Consider the following 12,017-nt stretch of genomic DNA (forward strand, 5'->3'; position numbering starts at 1 on the left):
GTTTGTTTTCTTGTTTCCTATTACAAGTAGACGTAGGCAGCTCTGCGATTTCAATACTTTATGTTCTCAGGCATCTTTTTGCAACATATTTAATCATTATACCAAAAATTTCAGAAGAAATGAATTTCCCTCACAGACTAAACCGCAGATAGCCATTGCCTGAATTGGGCACCCATTTACTTGCACAGCAAACAGTTCTGCATTTCAAGAGTACAACGCGGTTTGACGTCCTTCGAGAGAGCAGTTGGATATAAAGTGGCAGGCAATATGTTTATAAATTACAGCCAGGTACATTAAAACACCATACGTCCCACTGTTGTATATTATATTGCCTTGTATTTGCAAACGGAAGGCAGAGTGGCTCCCATTCCACCAATCCGATCTATTATTTATAACTACGCAATGAACAGAAATCCGCGCTGACCTATTATAAATAAAATTAATATACCGCCGCCCTCGCGCGCAGGCCCTTCGCGGGAACAACGCGAGAACACGAGGTGGAGATAAGCACGCGCGAGGTGTTATTCTAAGCTGCCAGCCGACCGCTCGATAAATATGGAAAAAGCTGTTTGTTCTCTAGTTTATGGCCGCGGATTTTTACGGTCTGCCTCTGACAGGTTCAGTGCAGATTATACAGCATTTCAAACGCTATAAATCCAGTTCCGATTTCAGCTCGGGTTGGGCTGTGAAATGGTGTGGAGAGATGCGAGAAATTAAAAGGCCAGCTAGGAAATTTGCATTAAGTCATATTTTTTACAAGTCACCGTGCATCTGTGTAAATTGGCGGCCGAAGGGGTGCCTAAAATACTAAGAAATGAGACTTCAGGATCTAGAAATCTGGGAGCAGATCTATCAATCATTGGTAGGGGCACGACGTGATGCAAAGTGTCACACAGCAGACGCTTAATGTGGTATTTACTTTCCTGCAAAGAAGATGCGTTGCACTGGAAAGATGCTAATTTTTTTCAGCTCAAATAGTTCTTTGCTACGCATTGCATCAAGGCAGAGGGTGGGTGTTGTGTCCTGCGAGACACGTTCTAGTATCTCCACAGACACAGAGTTAGTAGCCCCTCCCCTTTGGGAGTGGGCACACTTGCATCCCCACATGTATCCCACACAGGCGTCACAAGTAACTTGAGCCTGTTAATAAAAGGGACCGGGTGCACGTGCTCGTGGCCAGTTAACTAACCATTGCCACAGTGTCTGTGTCAGTCATTCAGCAGTATGTGGGCCTAGAGCACACAACACCACAGTGGGGTTTACAGGCAAGAACGCATTGGGTGCATTTACTATTATTTCGCGGAATGCAATACAGAACTGGAACTTGCTGTGCTCAGTGGCGTAAAGAAACTTGAGGGGGGCCCACTTGCAAACTACATGGAGGCCCCCCCCATTCTCCGTACCATTCTAGAACTCTCAGGCCAGCGACCCGCCATATTGCAGGGGATGCAGGGCTATTGTTACGCCACTGTCACCAATACAGCCGTTATAAGTAACACTGGATGGTGAAGGTAAAGATTGGGCTTAGTCTGCCAGCAGGCTATCATAGGTGGTGGTCCTTTCATTACAGGGTCCCTGCCATCAGAGGGCCGGGGAAGTTTGCCCAATTTTAGGTGGGTTTCCTGATGCAGACTCCTGTCATGATATACAACATCGGGCCCACTCATCGTTCAGTTTTGACAAAAGTGCATCCACTGCTCCTTCTCGTTTCCATTTTAAAACATTAGACAATGCGACAATGCAGTATTTCAAAAGCAGATGTAACTACAAAGAGCACATTTTGATAATACATTTTTGTTAGTAGACAATAGCACTCTTAAGAGGCATTGCATAGCTTCATACACACTTTGACCCCACTTCCATCACAGTCTCTCTCTCTCTCTCAGTCAGTCAGTCTCTCTCTTTCAGTCAGTCAGTCTCTCTCTGTCTCTCAGTCAGTCAGTCTGTCAGCCTCCCACTCTCTCTGTCAGTCTCTCTATCTCTCTCTTTCTGTCAGTCAGTCAGTCTCTCTCTGTCAGTCAGTCTATCTCTCTATGTTATTTGGTCTCTCTCAGTCAGTCTCTGTCAGTCAGTTGCTCTCTCTCTGTCAGTCTCTCTCAGTCAGTCCCTCTCTCTGTCAATCTCTCTTTCAGTCTTTCTTTCTAAGTCAGCCTCTCTCCCTGTCAGTCCCTCTGTTTGTCAGTCTCTCTCTCTCTGTCAGTCTCTCTCTCTCTCTCTTTCTGTCAGTCTCTCTCAGTCAGACAGTCTCTCCCTTTCTGTCATTCAGTCTCTCTCTCTTTCTGTCAGTCAGTCTCTCACAGTCTCTCTCTGCCAGTTTCTCTTAGTCAGTCAGTCTCTCTCTGTCAGTCAGCCAGCCAGCTCTCTTTCAGTGAGTCTCTCTCTCGCTCTCAGTCAGTCTCTCTCTGCCAGTCTCCCTCTCTCTCTCTCTCTCTCTCTCTCTTATTCTCTCTCTCTCTCAGTCAGTCTCTCTCTCTGTCAGCCAGTCTCTCTCTCTGTCAGAGTCTCAGTCTCTCTCTCTCTCTCACTCTCTCTGTCAGTCAGTCTCTCTCTGTCAGTCAGTCTCTCTCTCAGTCAGTCTCTCTCTCAGTCAGTCTCTCCCGCAATCAGTCTCTCTCAGTCAGTCTCTCTCTCTCTGTCAGTCCCTCTCTCTGTCAGTCTCTCTGTCAGTCTCTCTCTCTGTCAGTCCCTCTCTCTGTCAGTCTCTCTGTCAGTCTCTCTCTCTGTCAGTCTCTCTCTCAGTCTCTCTCTCTCAGTCTGTCAGTCTTCCAGACAGTCTCTCTATCCCTCTGGCAGTCTCTCTCAGTCAGTCATTCTCTCTCTCTCGCAGTCAGGCAGTCTCTCTGTCAGTCTCTCTTTCTCTCAGTCAGTGACTCTCTCTGTCAGTCTCTCTCTCTGTCAGCCAGTCTCTCTCTTTCAGTCAGTCTCTCTCTGTCAGTAAGTCGCTCTTTCTCTGTCAGTCTCTCAGTCTCTCTCTCTTTGTCATTCTCTGTCAGTCAGTCTCTCTCTCAGTCAGTCTCTCTCTCTCTTTGTCAGTCTCTCTCTCAGCCAGTCAGACTCTCAGTCTCTCTCTCTCTCTTAGTCTCTCTCTGTCTCAGTCAGTCTCTCTCTCCTAGTCAGTCTCTCTCTCTCCCAGTCAGTCAGTCTCTCTCAGTCAGTCATTCTCTCTCTACCTCAGTCAGTCAGTCTCTCTCTGTCAGTCAGTCTCTGTCAGTCAGTCAGCCTCTCTCAGTCAGTCAGTCTCTCTATCAGTCTTTCTCTCAGTCAGTATCTCTCTCAGTCAGTCTCTCTCAGTCAGTCAGTCTCTGCCTCTCTCTCTCAGTCTCTCTGTCAGTCCGTCTCTCTCTGTCAGTCAGTATCCCTCTCCCTCAGTCAGTCAGTCTCTGTCAGTAGTCAGACAGTCACTCTCTCAGTCAGCCAGTCTCTCTCTCTCTCTCTCTCTCTCTCTCTCTCTCTCTCTCTCTCTCAGTCAGTTTCTCAGCCAGGTCAGTCTCTCGGTCAGTCAGTATTCAGTCTCTGAGTCAGTCAGTCAGTCTCTACTCTTACTCCACTCTCTCTCTCCATTCTCTCTCCACTCTCTCGCTCTACTCTCTATCCACTGTCTCTCCCTCCACTCTCTCTCCACTCTCTCTCTCTCAACTCTCTCTCTCCACTGTGTCCCTCCACTCTCTCTACTCTCTCTCCACTCTCTCTCCGCTGTCTCTCTCTCCACTCTCTCTCTACTCTCTCCACTGTCTCCCTCCATTGTCTCTCTCCAATCTATCTCCACTCTCTCTCCACTCTCTCTATCCACTCTCTCTCTCCACTCTCTCTCCATTCTCTCTCTCCACTCTCTCTCTCTCCACTCTCTCTCCAATGTCTCTCTCTCCCCTCTCTCTCCACCCTCTCTCTCTATAGGGAAACATCCTTTACAACAAAACTTTTACAACGCACTCTCTCCACTCTCTCCCACTCTCTCTCACAAAGTAGTGTGCGTTCCATGGGCGTCCGCAGAAATGTTTCCGTGGGGGGGCACATTTTTAAATCATCACCATCCCTCTTGCACCCTTCTCCCCTCTGCCTTGCACACTTCTCACCCTCCCCCTTAAACCTGTCTCCCCCTCCCCTTGCAACCTTCTCCCCCTCGCCCTTGTACCCTACTCCACCTCCGCCTTTCACCCTTTCCTACCTTGCACCATTCTCCCGTCTGCCTTGCACCATTCTCCTCTCTGCCTTGCACCCTTCTCCCCTCTGCCTTGCACCCTTCTCACCCTCCGCCTTGCACCCTTCTCTACCTTGCACCTTTCTCCTCTCTGCCTTGCACCCTTCTCTACCTTGCACCCTTCTCCTCTCTGCCTTGCACCCTTCTCCTCTCCGCCTTGCACCTTCTCCCCTCTACCTTGCACCCTTCTTCTATCTGCCTTGCACCCTTCTCTACCTTGCACCCTTCTCCTTTCTGGCTTTCACCCTTCTCCCCTCTGCCTCTTACCCTTCTCCTCTCCACCTTGCACCCTTCTCGCCTCTGCCTTGCACCCTTCTCCCCTCTGCCTTGCACCCTTCTCCCCTCCCGTTGCACCATTCTCTTCTCTGCCTTACACCCTTCTTCCCTCTGCCTTGCACCCTTCTCCCCTGCCCTTGCACCCTTCTCCCCTCCCTGTGCACCCTTCTCTCCCTCCCCGTTGCACCATTCTCTCCTATGCCTTGCACCCTTCTCCCCTCTGCTTTGCATCCTTCTCTACCTTGCACCCTTTTCCTCTCTGCCTTGCACCCTTCTTCCCTCTGCCTTGTACCTTCTCCCCTCTGACTTGCACCCTTCTGCCCTCTGCATTGCACCCTACTCCACCTCCGCCTTGCCCCCTTTTCTACCTTGCACCATTCTCCCCTCTCCCTTGCACCATTCTCCCCTCTGCCTTGCACCCTTCTCCCCTCTGCCTTGCACCCTTCTCCCCTCTGCTTTGCACCCCTCTGCCGTGCACCCTTCTCCTCTCTGCCTTCCACCCTTCTCCTCTCTGCCTTGCACCCTTCTTCCCTATGCCTTGCACCCTTCTCCCCTCTGCCTTGCACCCTCCCCCCCTCCCCGTTGCACCCTTCTTCCCTCTGCCTTGTAACCTTTTCCCCTCCACCTTGCACCCTTCTCTACATTGCACCATTCTCCTCTCTGCCTTGCACCCTTCTCCCCTCTGCCTTGCACCCTTCTCCCCCCTACCTTGCACCCTTCTCTACCTTGCACCCTTCTCCCCTTGCACCCTTCTCCCCTCCACCTTGCACCCTTCTCCTCTCTGCCTTGCACCCTTCTCCTCTCTGCCTTGTAAATGTAAATGCAAATGTAAATGTACTTGTAAAGCGCACTGCGACTCCATGGAGTATCCTGGCGCTGAAGACCGCTGGGGAACCCGTCCTGGTTTTCCCTCTGCGATGGTCCCTTTCTGGGTATCTCCAAGGTGAAACCAGGCATCCCCGGCCTCTGTGGGGGGCCGTTGTAGAGATGAGGCAAGCTTAATGCCCAGAGTTGTCGAGTGTGTTCCCTGGTTAGAGTAGGCACCGAGGCGAGAATTATCGAGTCCGTTTGACCCTGGTCCACGACCCTGCCGCGTCGGGAATTGAACCCTGGTCTCGGGCCGTTCTCTGCTTATGGGTCTGCCACCTCTAACCAGTGAGCCACACCACTCCAGCCTTGCACTCTTCTCCTCTCTGTCTTGCACCCTTCTCCCCTCTGCCTTGCACGCTTCTCCCTTCTCCACTCTGCCTTGCACCCTTCTCACCCTCCGCCTTGCACCCTTCTCTACCTTACACCCTTCTCCTCTCTGCCTTGCAGCCTTCTCTACCTTGCACCCTTCTCTTCTCTGCCTTGCCCCCTTCTCCCCTCTGCCTTTTACCCTTCTCCCCTTCACCTTGCATCCTTCTCCCCTCTGCCTTGCACCCTTCTCCCCTCTGCCTTGCACCCTTCTCCCCTCCCCGTTGCACCATTCTCTCCTCTGCCTTACACCCTTCTTCACTCTGCCTTGCACCCCTCTCCCCTCCCTCTTGCACCCTTCTCCCCTCCCTCTTGCACCCTTCTCTCCCTCTCCATTGCACCATTCTCTCCTCTGCCCTGCACCCTTCTCCTCTCCACCTTGCACCCTTCTCCCTTCCGCCTTGCACCCTTCTCCCCCTCCCTGGTGCACTATTCTCCCCTCTGCCTTGCACCCTTCTCCTCTCCACCTTGCACCCTTCTCCTCTCTACCTTCCACCCTTCTCCTCTCTGCCTTGCACCCTTCTCCCCTCTGCCTTGCACCCTTCTCTACCTTGCACCCTCCTACCCTCTGCCTTGCACCCTTCTCCTCTCTGCCTTGCACCATTCTTCCCTCTGCCTTGCACCCTTCTTCCCTCTGCCTTGCACCCTTCTCCCCTCTGCCTTGCACCCTACTCCACCTCCGCCTTGCACCCTTTTCTACCTGGCACCATTCTCTCCTCTGACTTGCACCATTCTCCCCTCTGCCTTGCACCCTTCTCCCCTCTGCCTTGCACCCTTCTCCCCTCTGCTTTGCACCCCTCTGCCTTGCACCCTTCTCCTCTCTGCCTTGCACCCTTCTCCCCTCTGCCTTGCACCCTTCTCCCCTCTGCCTTGCACCCTTCCCCCCTCCCCATTGCACCCTTCTTCCCTCTGCCTTGCACCCTTCTCCCCTCCGCCTTGCACCCTTCTCTACCTTGCACCCTTCTCCTCTCTGCCTTGCTCCCTTCTCCCCTCTGCCTTGCACCCTTCTCTACCTTGCACCCTTCTCCCCTCCACCTTGCACCCTTCTCCCCTCAACCTTGCACCCTTCTCCTCTCTGTCTTGCACCCTTTTCCCCTCTGCTTTGCACCCTTATCCTCTCAACCTTGCACCCTTCTCCTCTCTGCCTTGCACCCTTCTACCCTCTGCCTTTTACCCTTCTTCCCTCCACCTTGGCTTGCATCCTTCTCCCCTCTGCCTTGCACCCTTCTCCCCTCTGCCTTGCACCCTTCTCCCCTCCCCGTTGCACCATTCTCTCCTCTGCCTTACACCCTTCTTCCCTCTGCCTTGCACCCTTCTCCCCTTCCTCTTGCACCCTTCTCCCCTCCCTCTTGCACCCTTCTCTCCCTCTCCATTGCACCCTTCTCTACCTTGCACCCTTCTCCTCTCTGCCTTGCTCCCTTCTCCCCTCTGCCTTGCACCCTTCTCCCCCCTGCCTTGCACTCTTCTCTACCTTGCACCCTTCTCCCCTCCACCTTGCACCCTTCTCCCCTCAACCTTGCACCCTTCTCCTCTCTGCCTTGCACCCTTTTCCCCTCTGCTTTGCACCCTTCTCCTCTCTACCTTGCACCCTTCTCCTCTCTGCCTTGCACCCTTCTCCCCTCTGCCTTTTACCCTTCTTCCCTCCACCTTGGCTTGCATCCTTCTCCCCTCTGCCTTGCACCCTTCTCCCCTCTGCCTTGCACCCTTCTCCCCTCCCCGTTGCACCATTCTCTCCTCTGCCTTACACCCTTCTTCCCTCTGCCTTGCACCCTTCTCCCCTTCCTCTTGCACCCTTCTCCCCTCCCTCTTGCACCCTTCTCTCCCTCTCCATTGCACCATTCTCTCCTCTGCCCTGCACCCTTCTCCTCTCCACCTTGCACCCTTCTCCCTTCCGCCTTGCACCCTTCTCCCCCTCCCTGTTGCACTATTCTCCCCTCTGCCTTGCACCCTTCTCCTCTCCACCTTGCACCCTTCTCCTCTCTACCTTCCACCCTTCTCCTCTCTGCCTTGCACCCTTCTCCCCTCTGCCTTGCACCCTTCTCTACCTTGCACCCTTCTACCCTCTGCCTTGCACCCTTCTCCTCTCTGCCTTGCACCCTTCTTCCCTCTGCCTTGCACCCTTCTCCCCTCTGCCTCGCACCCTTCTCCCCTCTGCCTTGCACCCTACTCCACCTCCGCCTTGCACCCTTTTCTACCTGGCACCATTCTCTCCTCTGACTTGCACCATTCTCCCCTCTGCCTTGCACCCTTCTCCCCTCTGCCTTGCACCCTTCTCCCCTCTGCTTTGCACCCCTCTGCCTTGCACCCTTCTCCTCTCTGCCTTGCACACTTCTTCCCTCTGCCTTGCACCCTTCTCCTCTCTGCCTTGCACCCTTCTCCCCCCTGCCTTGCACCCTTCTCTACCTTGCACCCTTCTCCCCTCCACCTTGCACCCTTCTCCCCTCAACCTTGTAACCTTTTCCTCTCTGCCTTGCACCCTTTTCCCCTCTGCTTTGCACCCTTCTCCCCTCTGCCTTGCACCCTTCTCCCCTCCGCCTTGCACCCTTCTCCTCTCTGCCTTGAACCCTTCTCCTCACTACCTTGCACCCTTCTCCCCTCTGTCTTGCACCCTTCTCGGCCACCCCCTTTCTGTCAGGTTTACTCCACGGGATCCAGTCGATGCAAGTATGGTTCCACCTCCAAATGTCACCAACACCCTGAAGTGTAAACACAGGGTGTTCGAGCCATTAGGCGAGGGAGAAAAATAACAAACTAAAATAAAAAATGTGGGATGGGTAAAGGTAGGGTCAGCAGGGAAAGGACGCCTGTAACAAAAGACAAGACAGGCATCAGTTAAGTGCTCACTAGCATGCAGTACCACTCTCATATAGTCTCACTAAAAAAACATGAAAATAGGTAAGTACCTGAGCAGAAAGAAAACCCGACCTTTGATAGGAAACAACTACAATCCTTCCGCCATAATCTGTGAGGAAGGCCTAAGGAACACATAGACATATGGTAAATGAAAACAGTCCTGTCTTAACAGACACACACACACTGTACTGAGACACTTAACCCACCACTCACAACATACCACAGACTTGTCAGAGGACTCAATGTACAAGGGCGGTCCAAGGTATCCAAAGTAAGTATGTTCGCTCCAACACAAAGTATGAGGGATACGGTAGTGTGTAGGAAGCAAAAACTACAACACTCCGCTCTCTAAATAATGACCCAACAGTGTATGCATGGATAATGCCAAACAGAAAAACGTAGTTGCGACCACCACTGAATTCTGTCAACAATACACCCAATGGATGACAGAACAATGAGACCTGGGGTAACCTGTAGTTTCCTCACTACATGCCCAGCTCCTTAGTTCCACGTAAATACCCAGTCTATAACGGAGACGCGTAGTTGTCCTCACTACAGCGCCCCGCTATCTCAGCATCAAGAAAATACCAGGGTGTACGGTAACACGTGGTTTCGACCGCCACTGTGTTCCGCCACACCCAAATAGCCAAGTAAGTATTAGCAAAGCTATGACCTGTGAGCAACAGACACAGTACTTCTCCGAGCTCTCGAAACAGGAAAGCAAACAGCTGACCGCAAGTGCGGCCGGAGAGAAATAGAACGACAATACCTGCGGGCGCCGAGTCTGTCTACTGCAGGAACAGTAAGATGTAGTTCTCCCCACGGAGCCTTAGGGGAGAGGGCCAACAGGAGACACGAATGACTGGCGTGCAGAGCGGCCGCTCTCACGCCGAGGGCTGAACAGAATCCAGAATAACGCGCAACCGGAAGCGCGTCGGGTCCCGAGATAAGCTTCCTGCGGGACTCCGCCGACTCATGGGAAATGTAGTTTCCTAGTGCGGTAGGCGCGATGGAGCGGCGAATCCTGACAGTACATCCCCCTTCCCTAGTGCCTCCTAGGACCAGGGCGCAGGGGGCATCTACGATGGAAAGCACGTACAGCCGCCGGGGCGTGAATGTTCCCCACAGGCTCCCAGGAATTATCCTCCACCGAGTAGCCCTTCCATGATACCAGATACCATAGGACGTCTCTACACAGTTTGGAGTCCTTGATACGCCGCACCTCGTATTCAGCCCCAGCATCCCGAAGCACCGGAGGGGTGGCCAATCTTCTTGCAGAATGAGCTGGTTTCAGCAAGTGACAATGGAACACTGGATGTATACGCAAAGAACCAGGCAGTTTCAATTTGAAAGCAACAGGGTTGATACGTTTCACAATGGTATAAGGCCCAATGTATCGTGGATGAAACACACTACGCAATTTGAACCGAATGTTGCGAGTCGACAACAAGACCCTATCACCAACCTGGAACGAGGGGCCCTCCTTACGATGTTTATCCTCCCATTTCTTGTACACTGCTTTAGCCTTCTCCAGATGCGCCCTGACCTTCTTGTGCAGAACACGGAGCTTCCGTACTTGTCCCAAAACCGTAGGCTGTCGAGACACTTCCTCAGGGATGCGCATAGGAAGGATGCGTGCATCAAACCCATAGTTAGCATGGAAAGGTGAGATCCCCACAGAACAGTGCCAGGCGTTATTATAAGCCATTTCGGCCATCCATAACAGGGAAACCCAAGACTCCTGGGCATCCTCAGCAAAACACCGCAGATATTTTTTCAATGTTTGATTTAACCGTTCAGTTTGCCCGTCCGTCTGTGGATGGAAACTGGTCGAGAGGGAAGACTGTATGTGCAATGCCTGACACCACGCCTTCCAGAACCTCGCAATGAACTGGGGGCCCCTGTCAGACACTATAACCTCTGGGACTCCATGTAGTCGTATGACGTTGGTTAGCAACAATTGAGCTGTCTGCCCAGCGGTTGGTAAGTTGACACATGGTATAAAGTGGCCTAATTTAGTGAGGCTGTCAACGACCACCAACACAGCCGATTTGCCCTGATCAAGAGGGAGTCCTGTGACGAAATCCAGACTTATGGTTTGCCACGGCTTCCTTGGGGAAGGCAACGGCATCAACAACCCTTTTTTCTGTCCGGTTGTGGATTTAGCCCTGGCGCATGTCTCACACTGCCCAATCCATACAGGGACATCGGTGTTAACTGACTCCCACCAGAAATGCCGTTTCATGAGCCGCATGGTTTTTTGCACCCCCTGATGTCCTGCCAAAGGGGAATCATGACACCACATGAAGGCCTTTTTTCGCAATGCTGGAGAGGGAAGAAACAATCTGTTATCTTGAAAAGGCAACCCATTCACCAAAGTGCGATTTCCCCCATATGTGGCCCAACTGACCCAGGCATCATGATTCTTTGCTTGTCGGACAAGGTCCAAAAAGGTATTGGCCTGTATTGCGCAAATCACCTTCTCGGGACTGACTATTGACGCTTTAACGTCTCCATTGTCCTTCTCCTCCGACTGGTCTCGTCGGGATAGGGAACCGGCTTTCAGGTGGTCAGTCCCTGGTCTAAAGGTAATGGTGAAGTCGTATTCCGCAAAGAAGAGCATCCACCTCATCTGTCTTTGTGTGAGGTGCTTTGCGGTCTTCATATACTGAAGGTTGGGATGGTCTGTATAGACGGTGACAGGGGATCTAGCCCCCCAAAGGTATTGTCTCCATTCCTGAAATGCTCGTTTGATAGCTAGCAGTTCCTTCTCGGAGATGGTATAGTTCTGTTCGGGAGGGCTTAGTTTTTTGGACAGATACGCCACGGGGTGGAGCTGACCGGTGTCCTTATCCCTTTGGGACAGTACTGCTCCTATAGCTTCGTCGGAAGCATCCGCTTCAACAACGTAAGGATGTTCCGGTCTAGGATGTGCCAGAATTGGAGCCGTCGTGAAAGCCTCTTTTAGATACTGGAATGCCGCTGTGGCTTCGGGGGACCACACAAACTGCACACCTTTACGTAACAGTCTCGTCAAGGGGACCGCTACTTGGGAGAACCGCGCAATAAATCGGCGGTAATAGTTGGCGAAGCCTAAAAACCTTTGCACGTCCTTCACACAGGTAGGGGTAGACCACTCCTGTACCGCCTGTACCTTTCTGTCTGACATTTGCAGTCCCTCGTGGCTTAGCATGACTCCTAAGAACTCAACCTTGTCCACACTGAATTCACACTTGCTCAACTTGCAGAACAATCGGTTTTCTCTCAATCTTTGGAGCACCTCAGTTACATGTCGTGTGTGGTCCTTGACGTTTTCCGAGTAAATCAGGATATCATCGATGTGTACCACAGCACTGATATCCACCACATCCTTCAAAACGTCATTCAAAAAGTATTGAAATGCCGCTGGGGCGTTACACAGCCCGAACGGCATCACAGTGTATTCGTACAAGCC

Source organism: Lissotriton vulgaris, chromosome 9 (assembly GCF_964263255.1).
Source record: "Lissotriton vulgaris chromosome 9, aLisVul1.2, whole genome shotgun sequence".
Lineage (NCBI taxonomy): Eukaryota > Metazoa > Chordata > Amphibia > Caudata > Salamandridae > Lissotriton > Lissotriton vulgaris.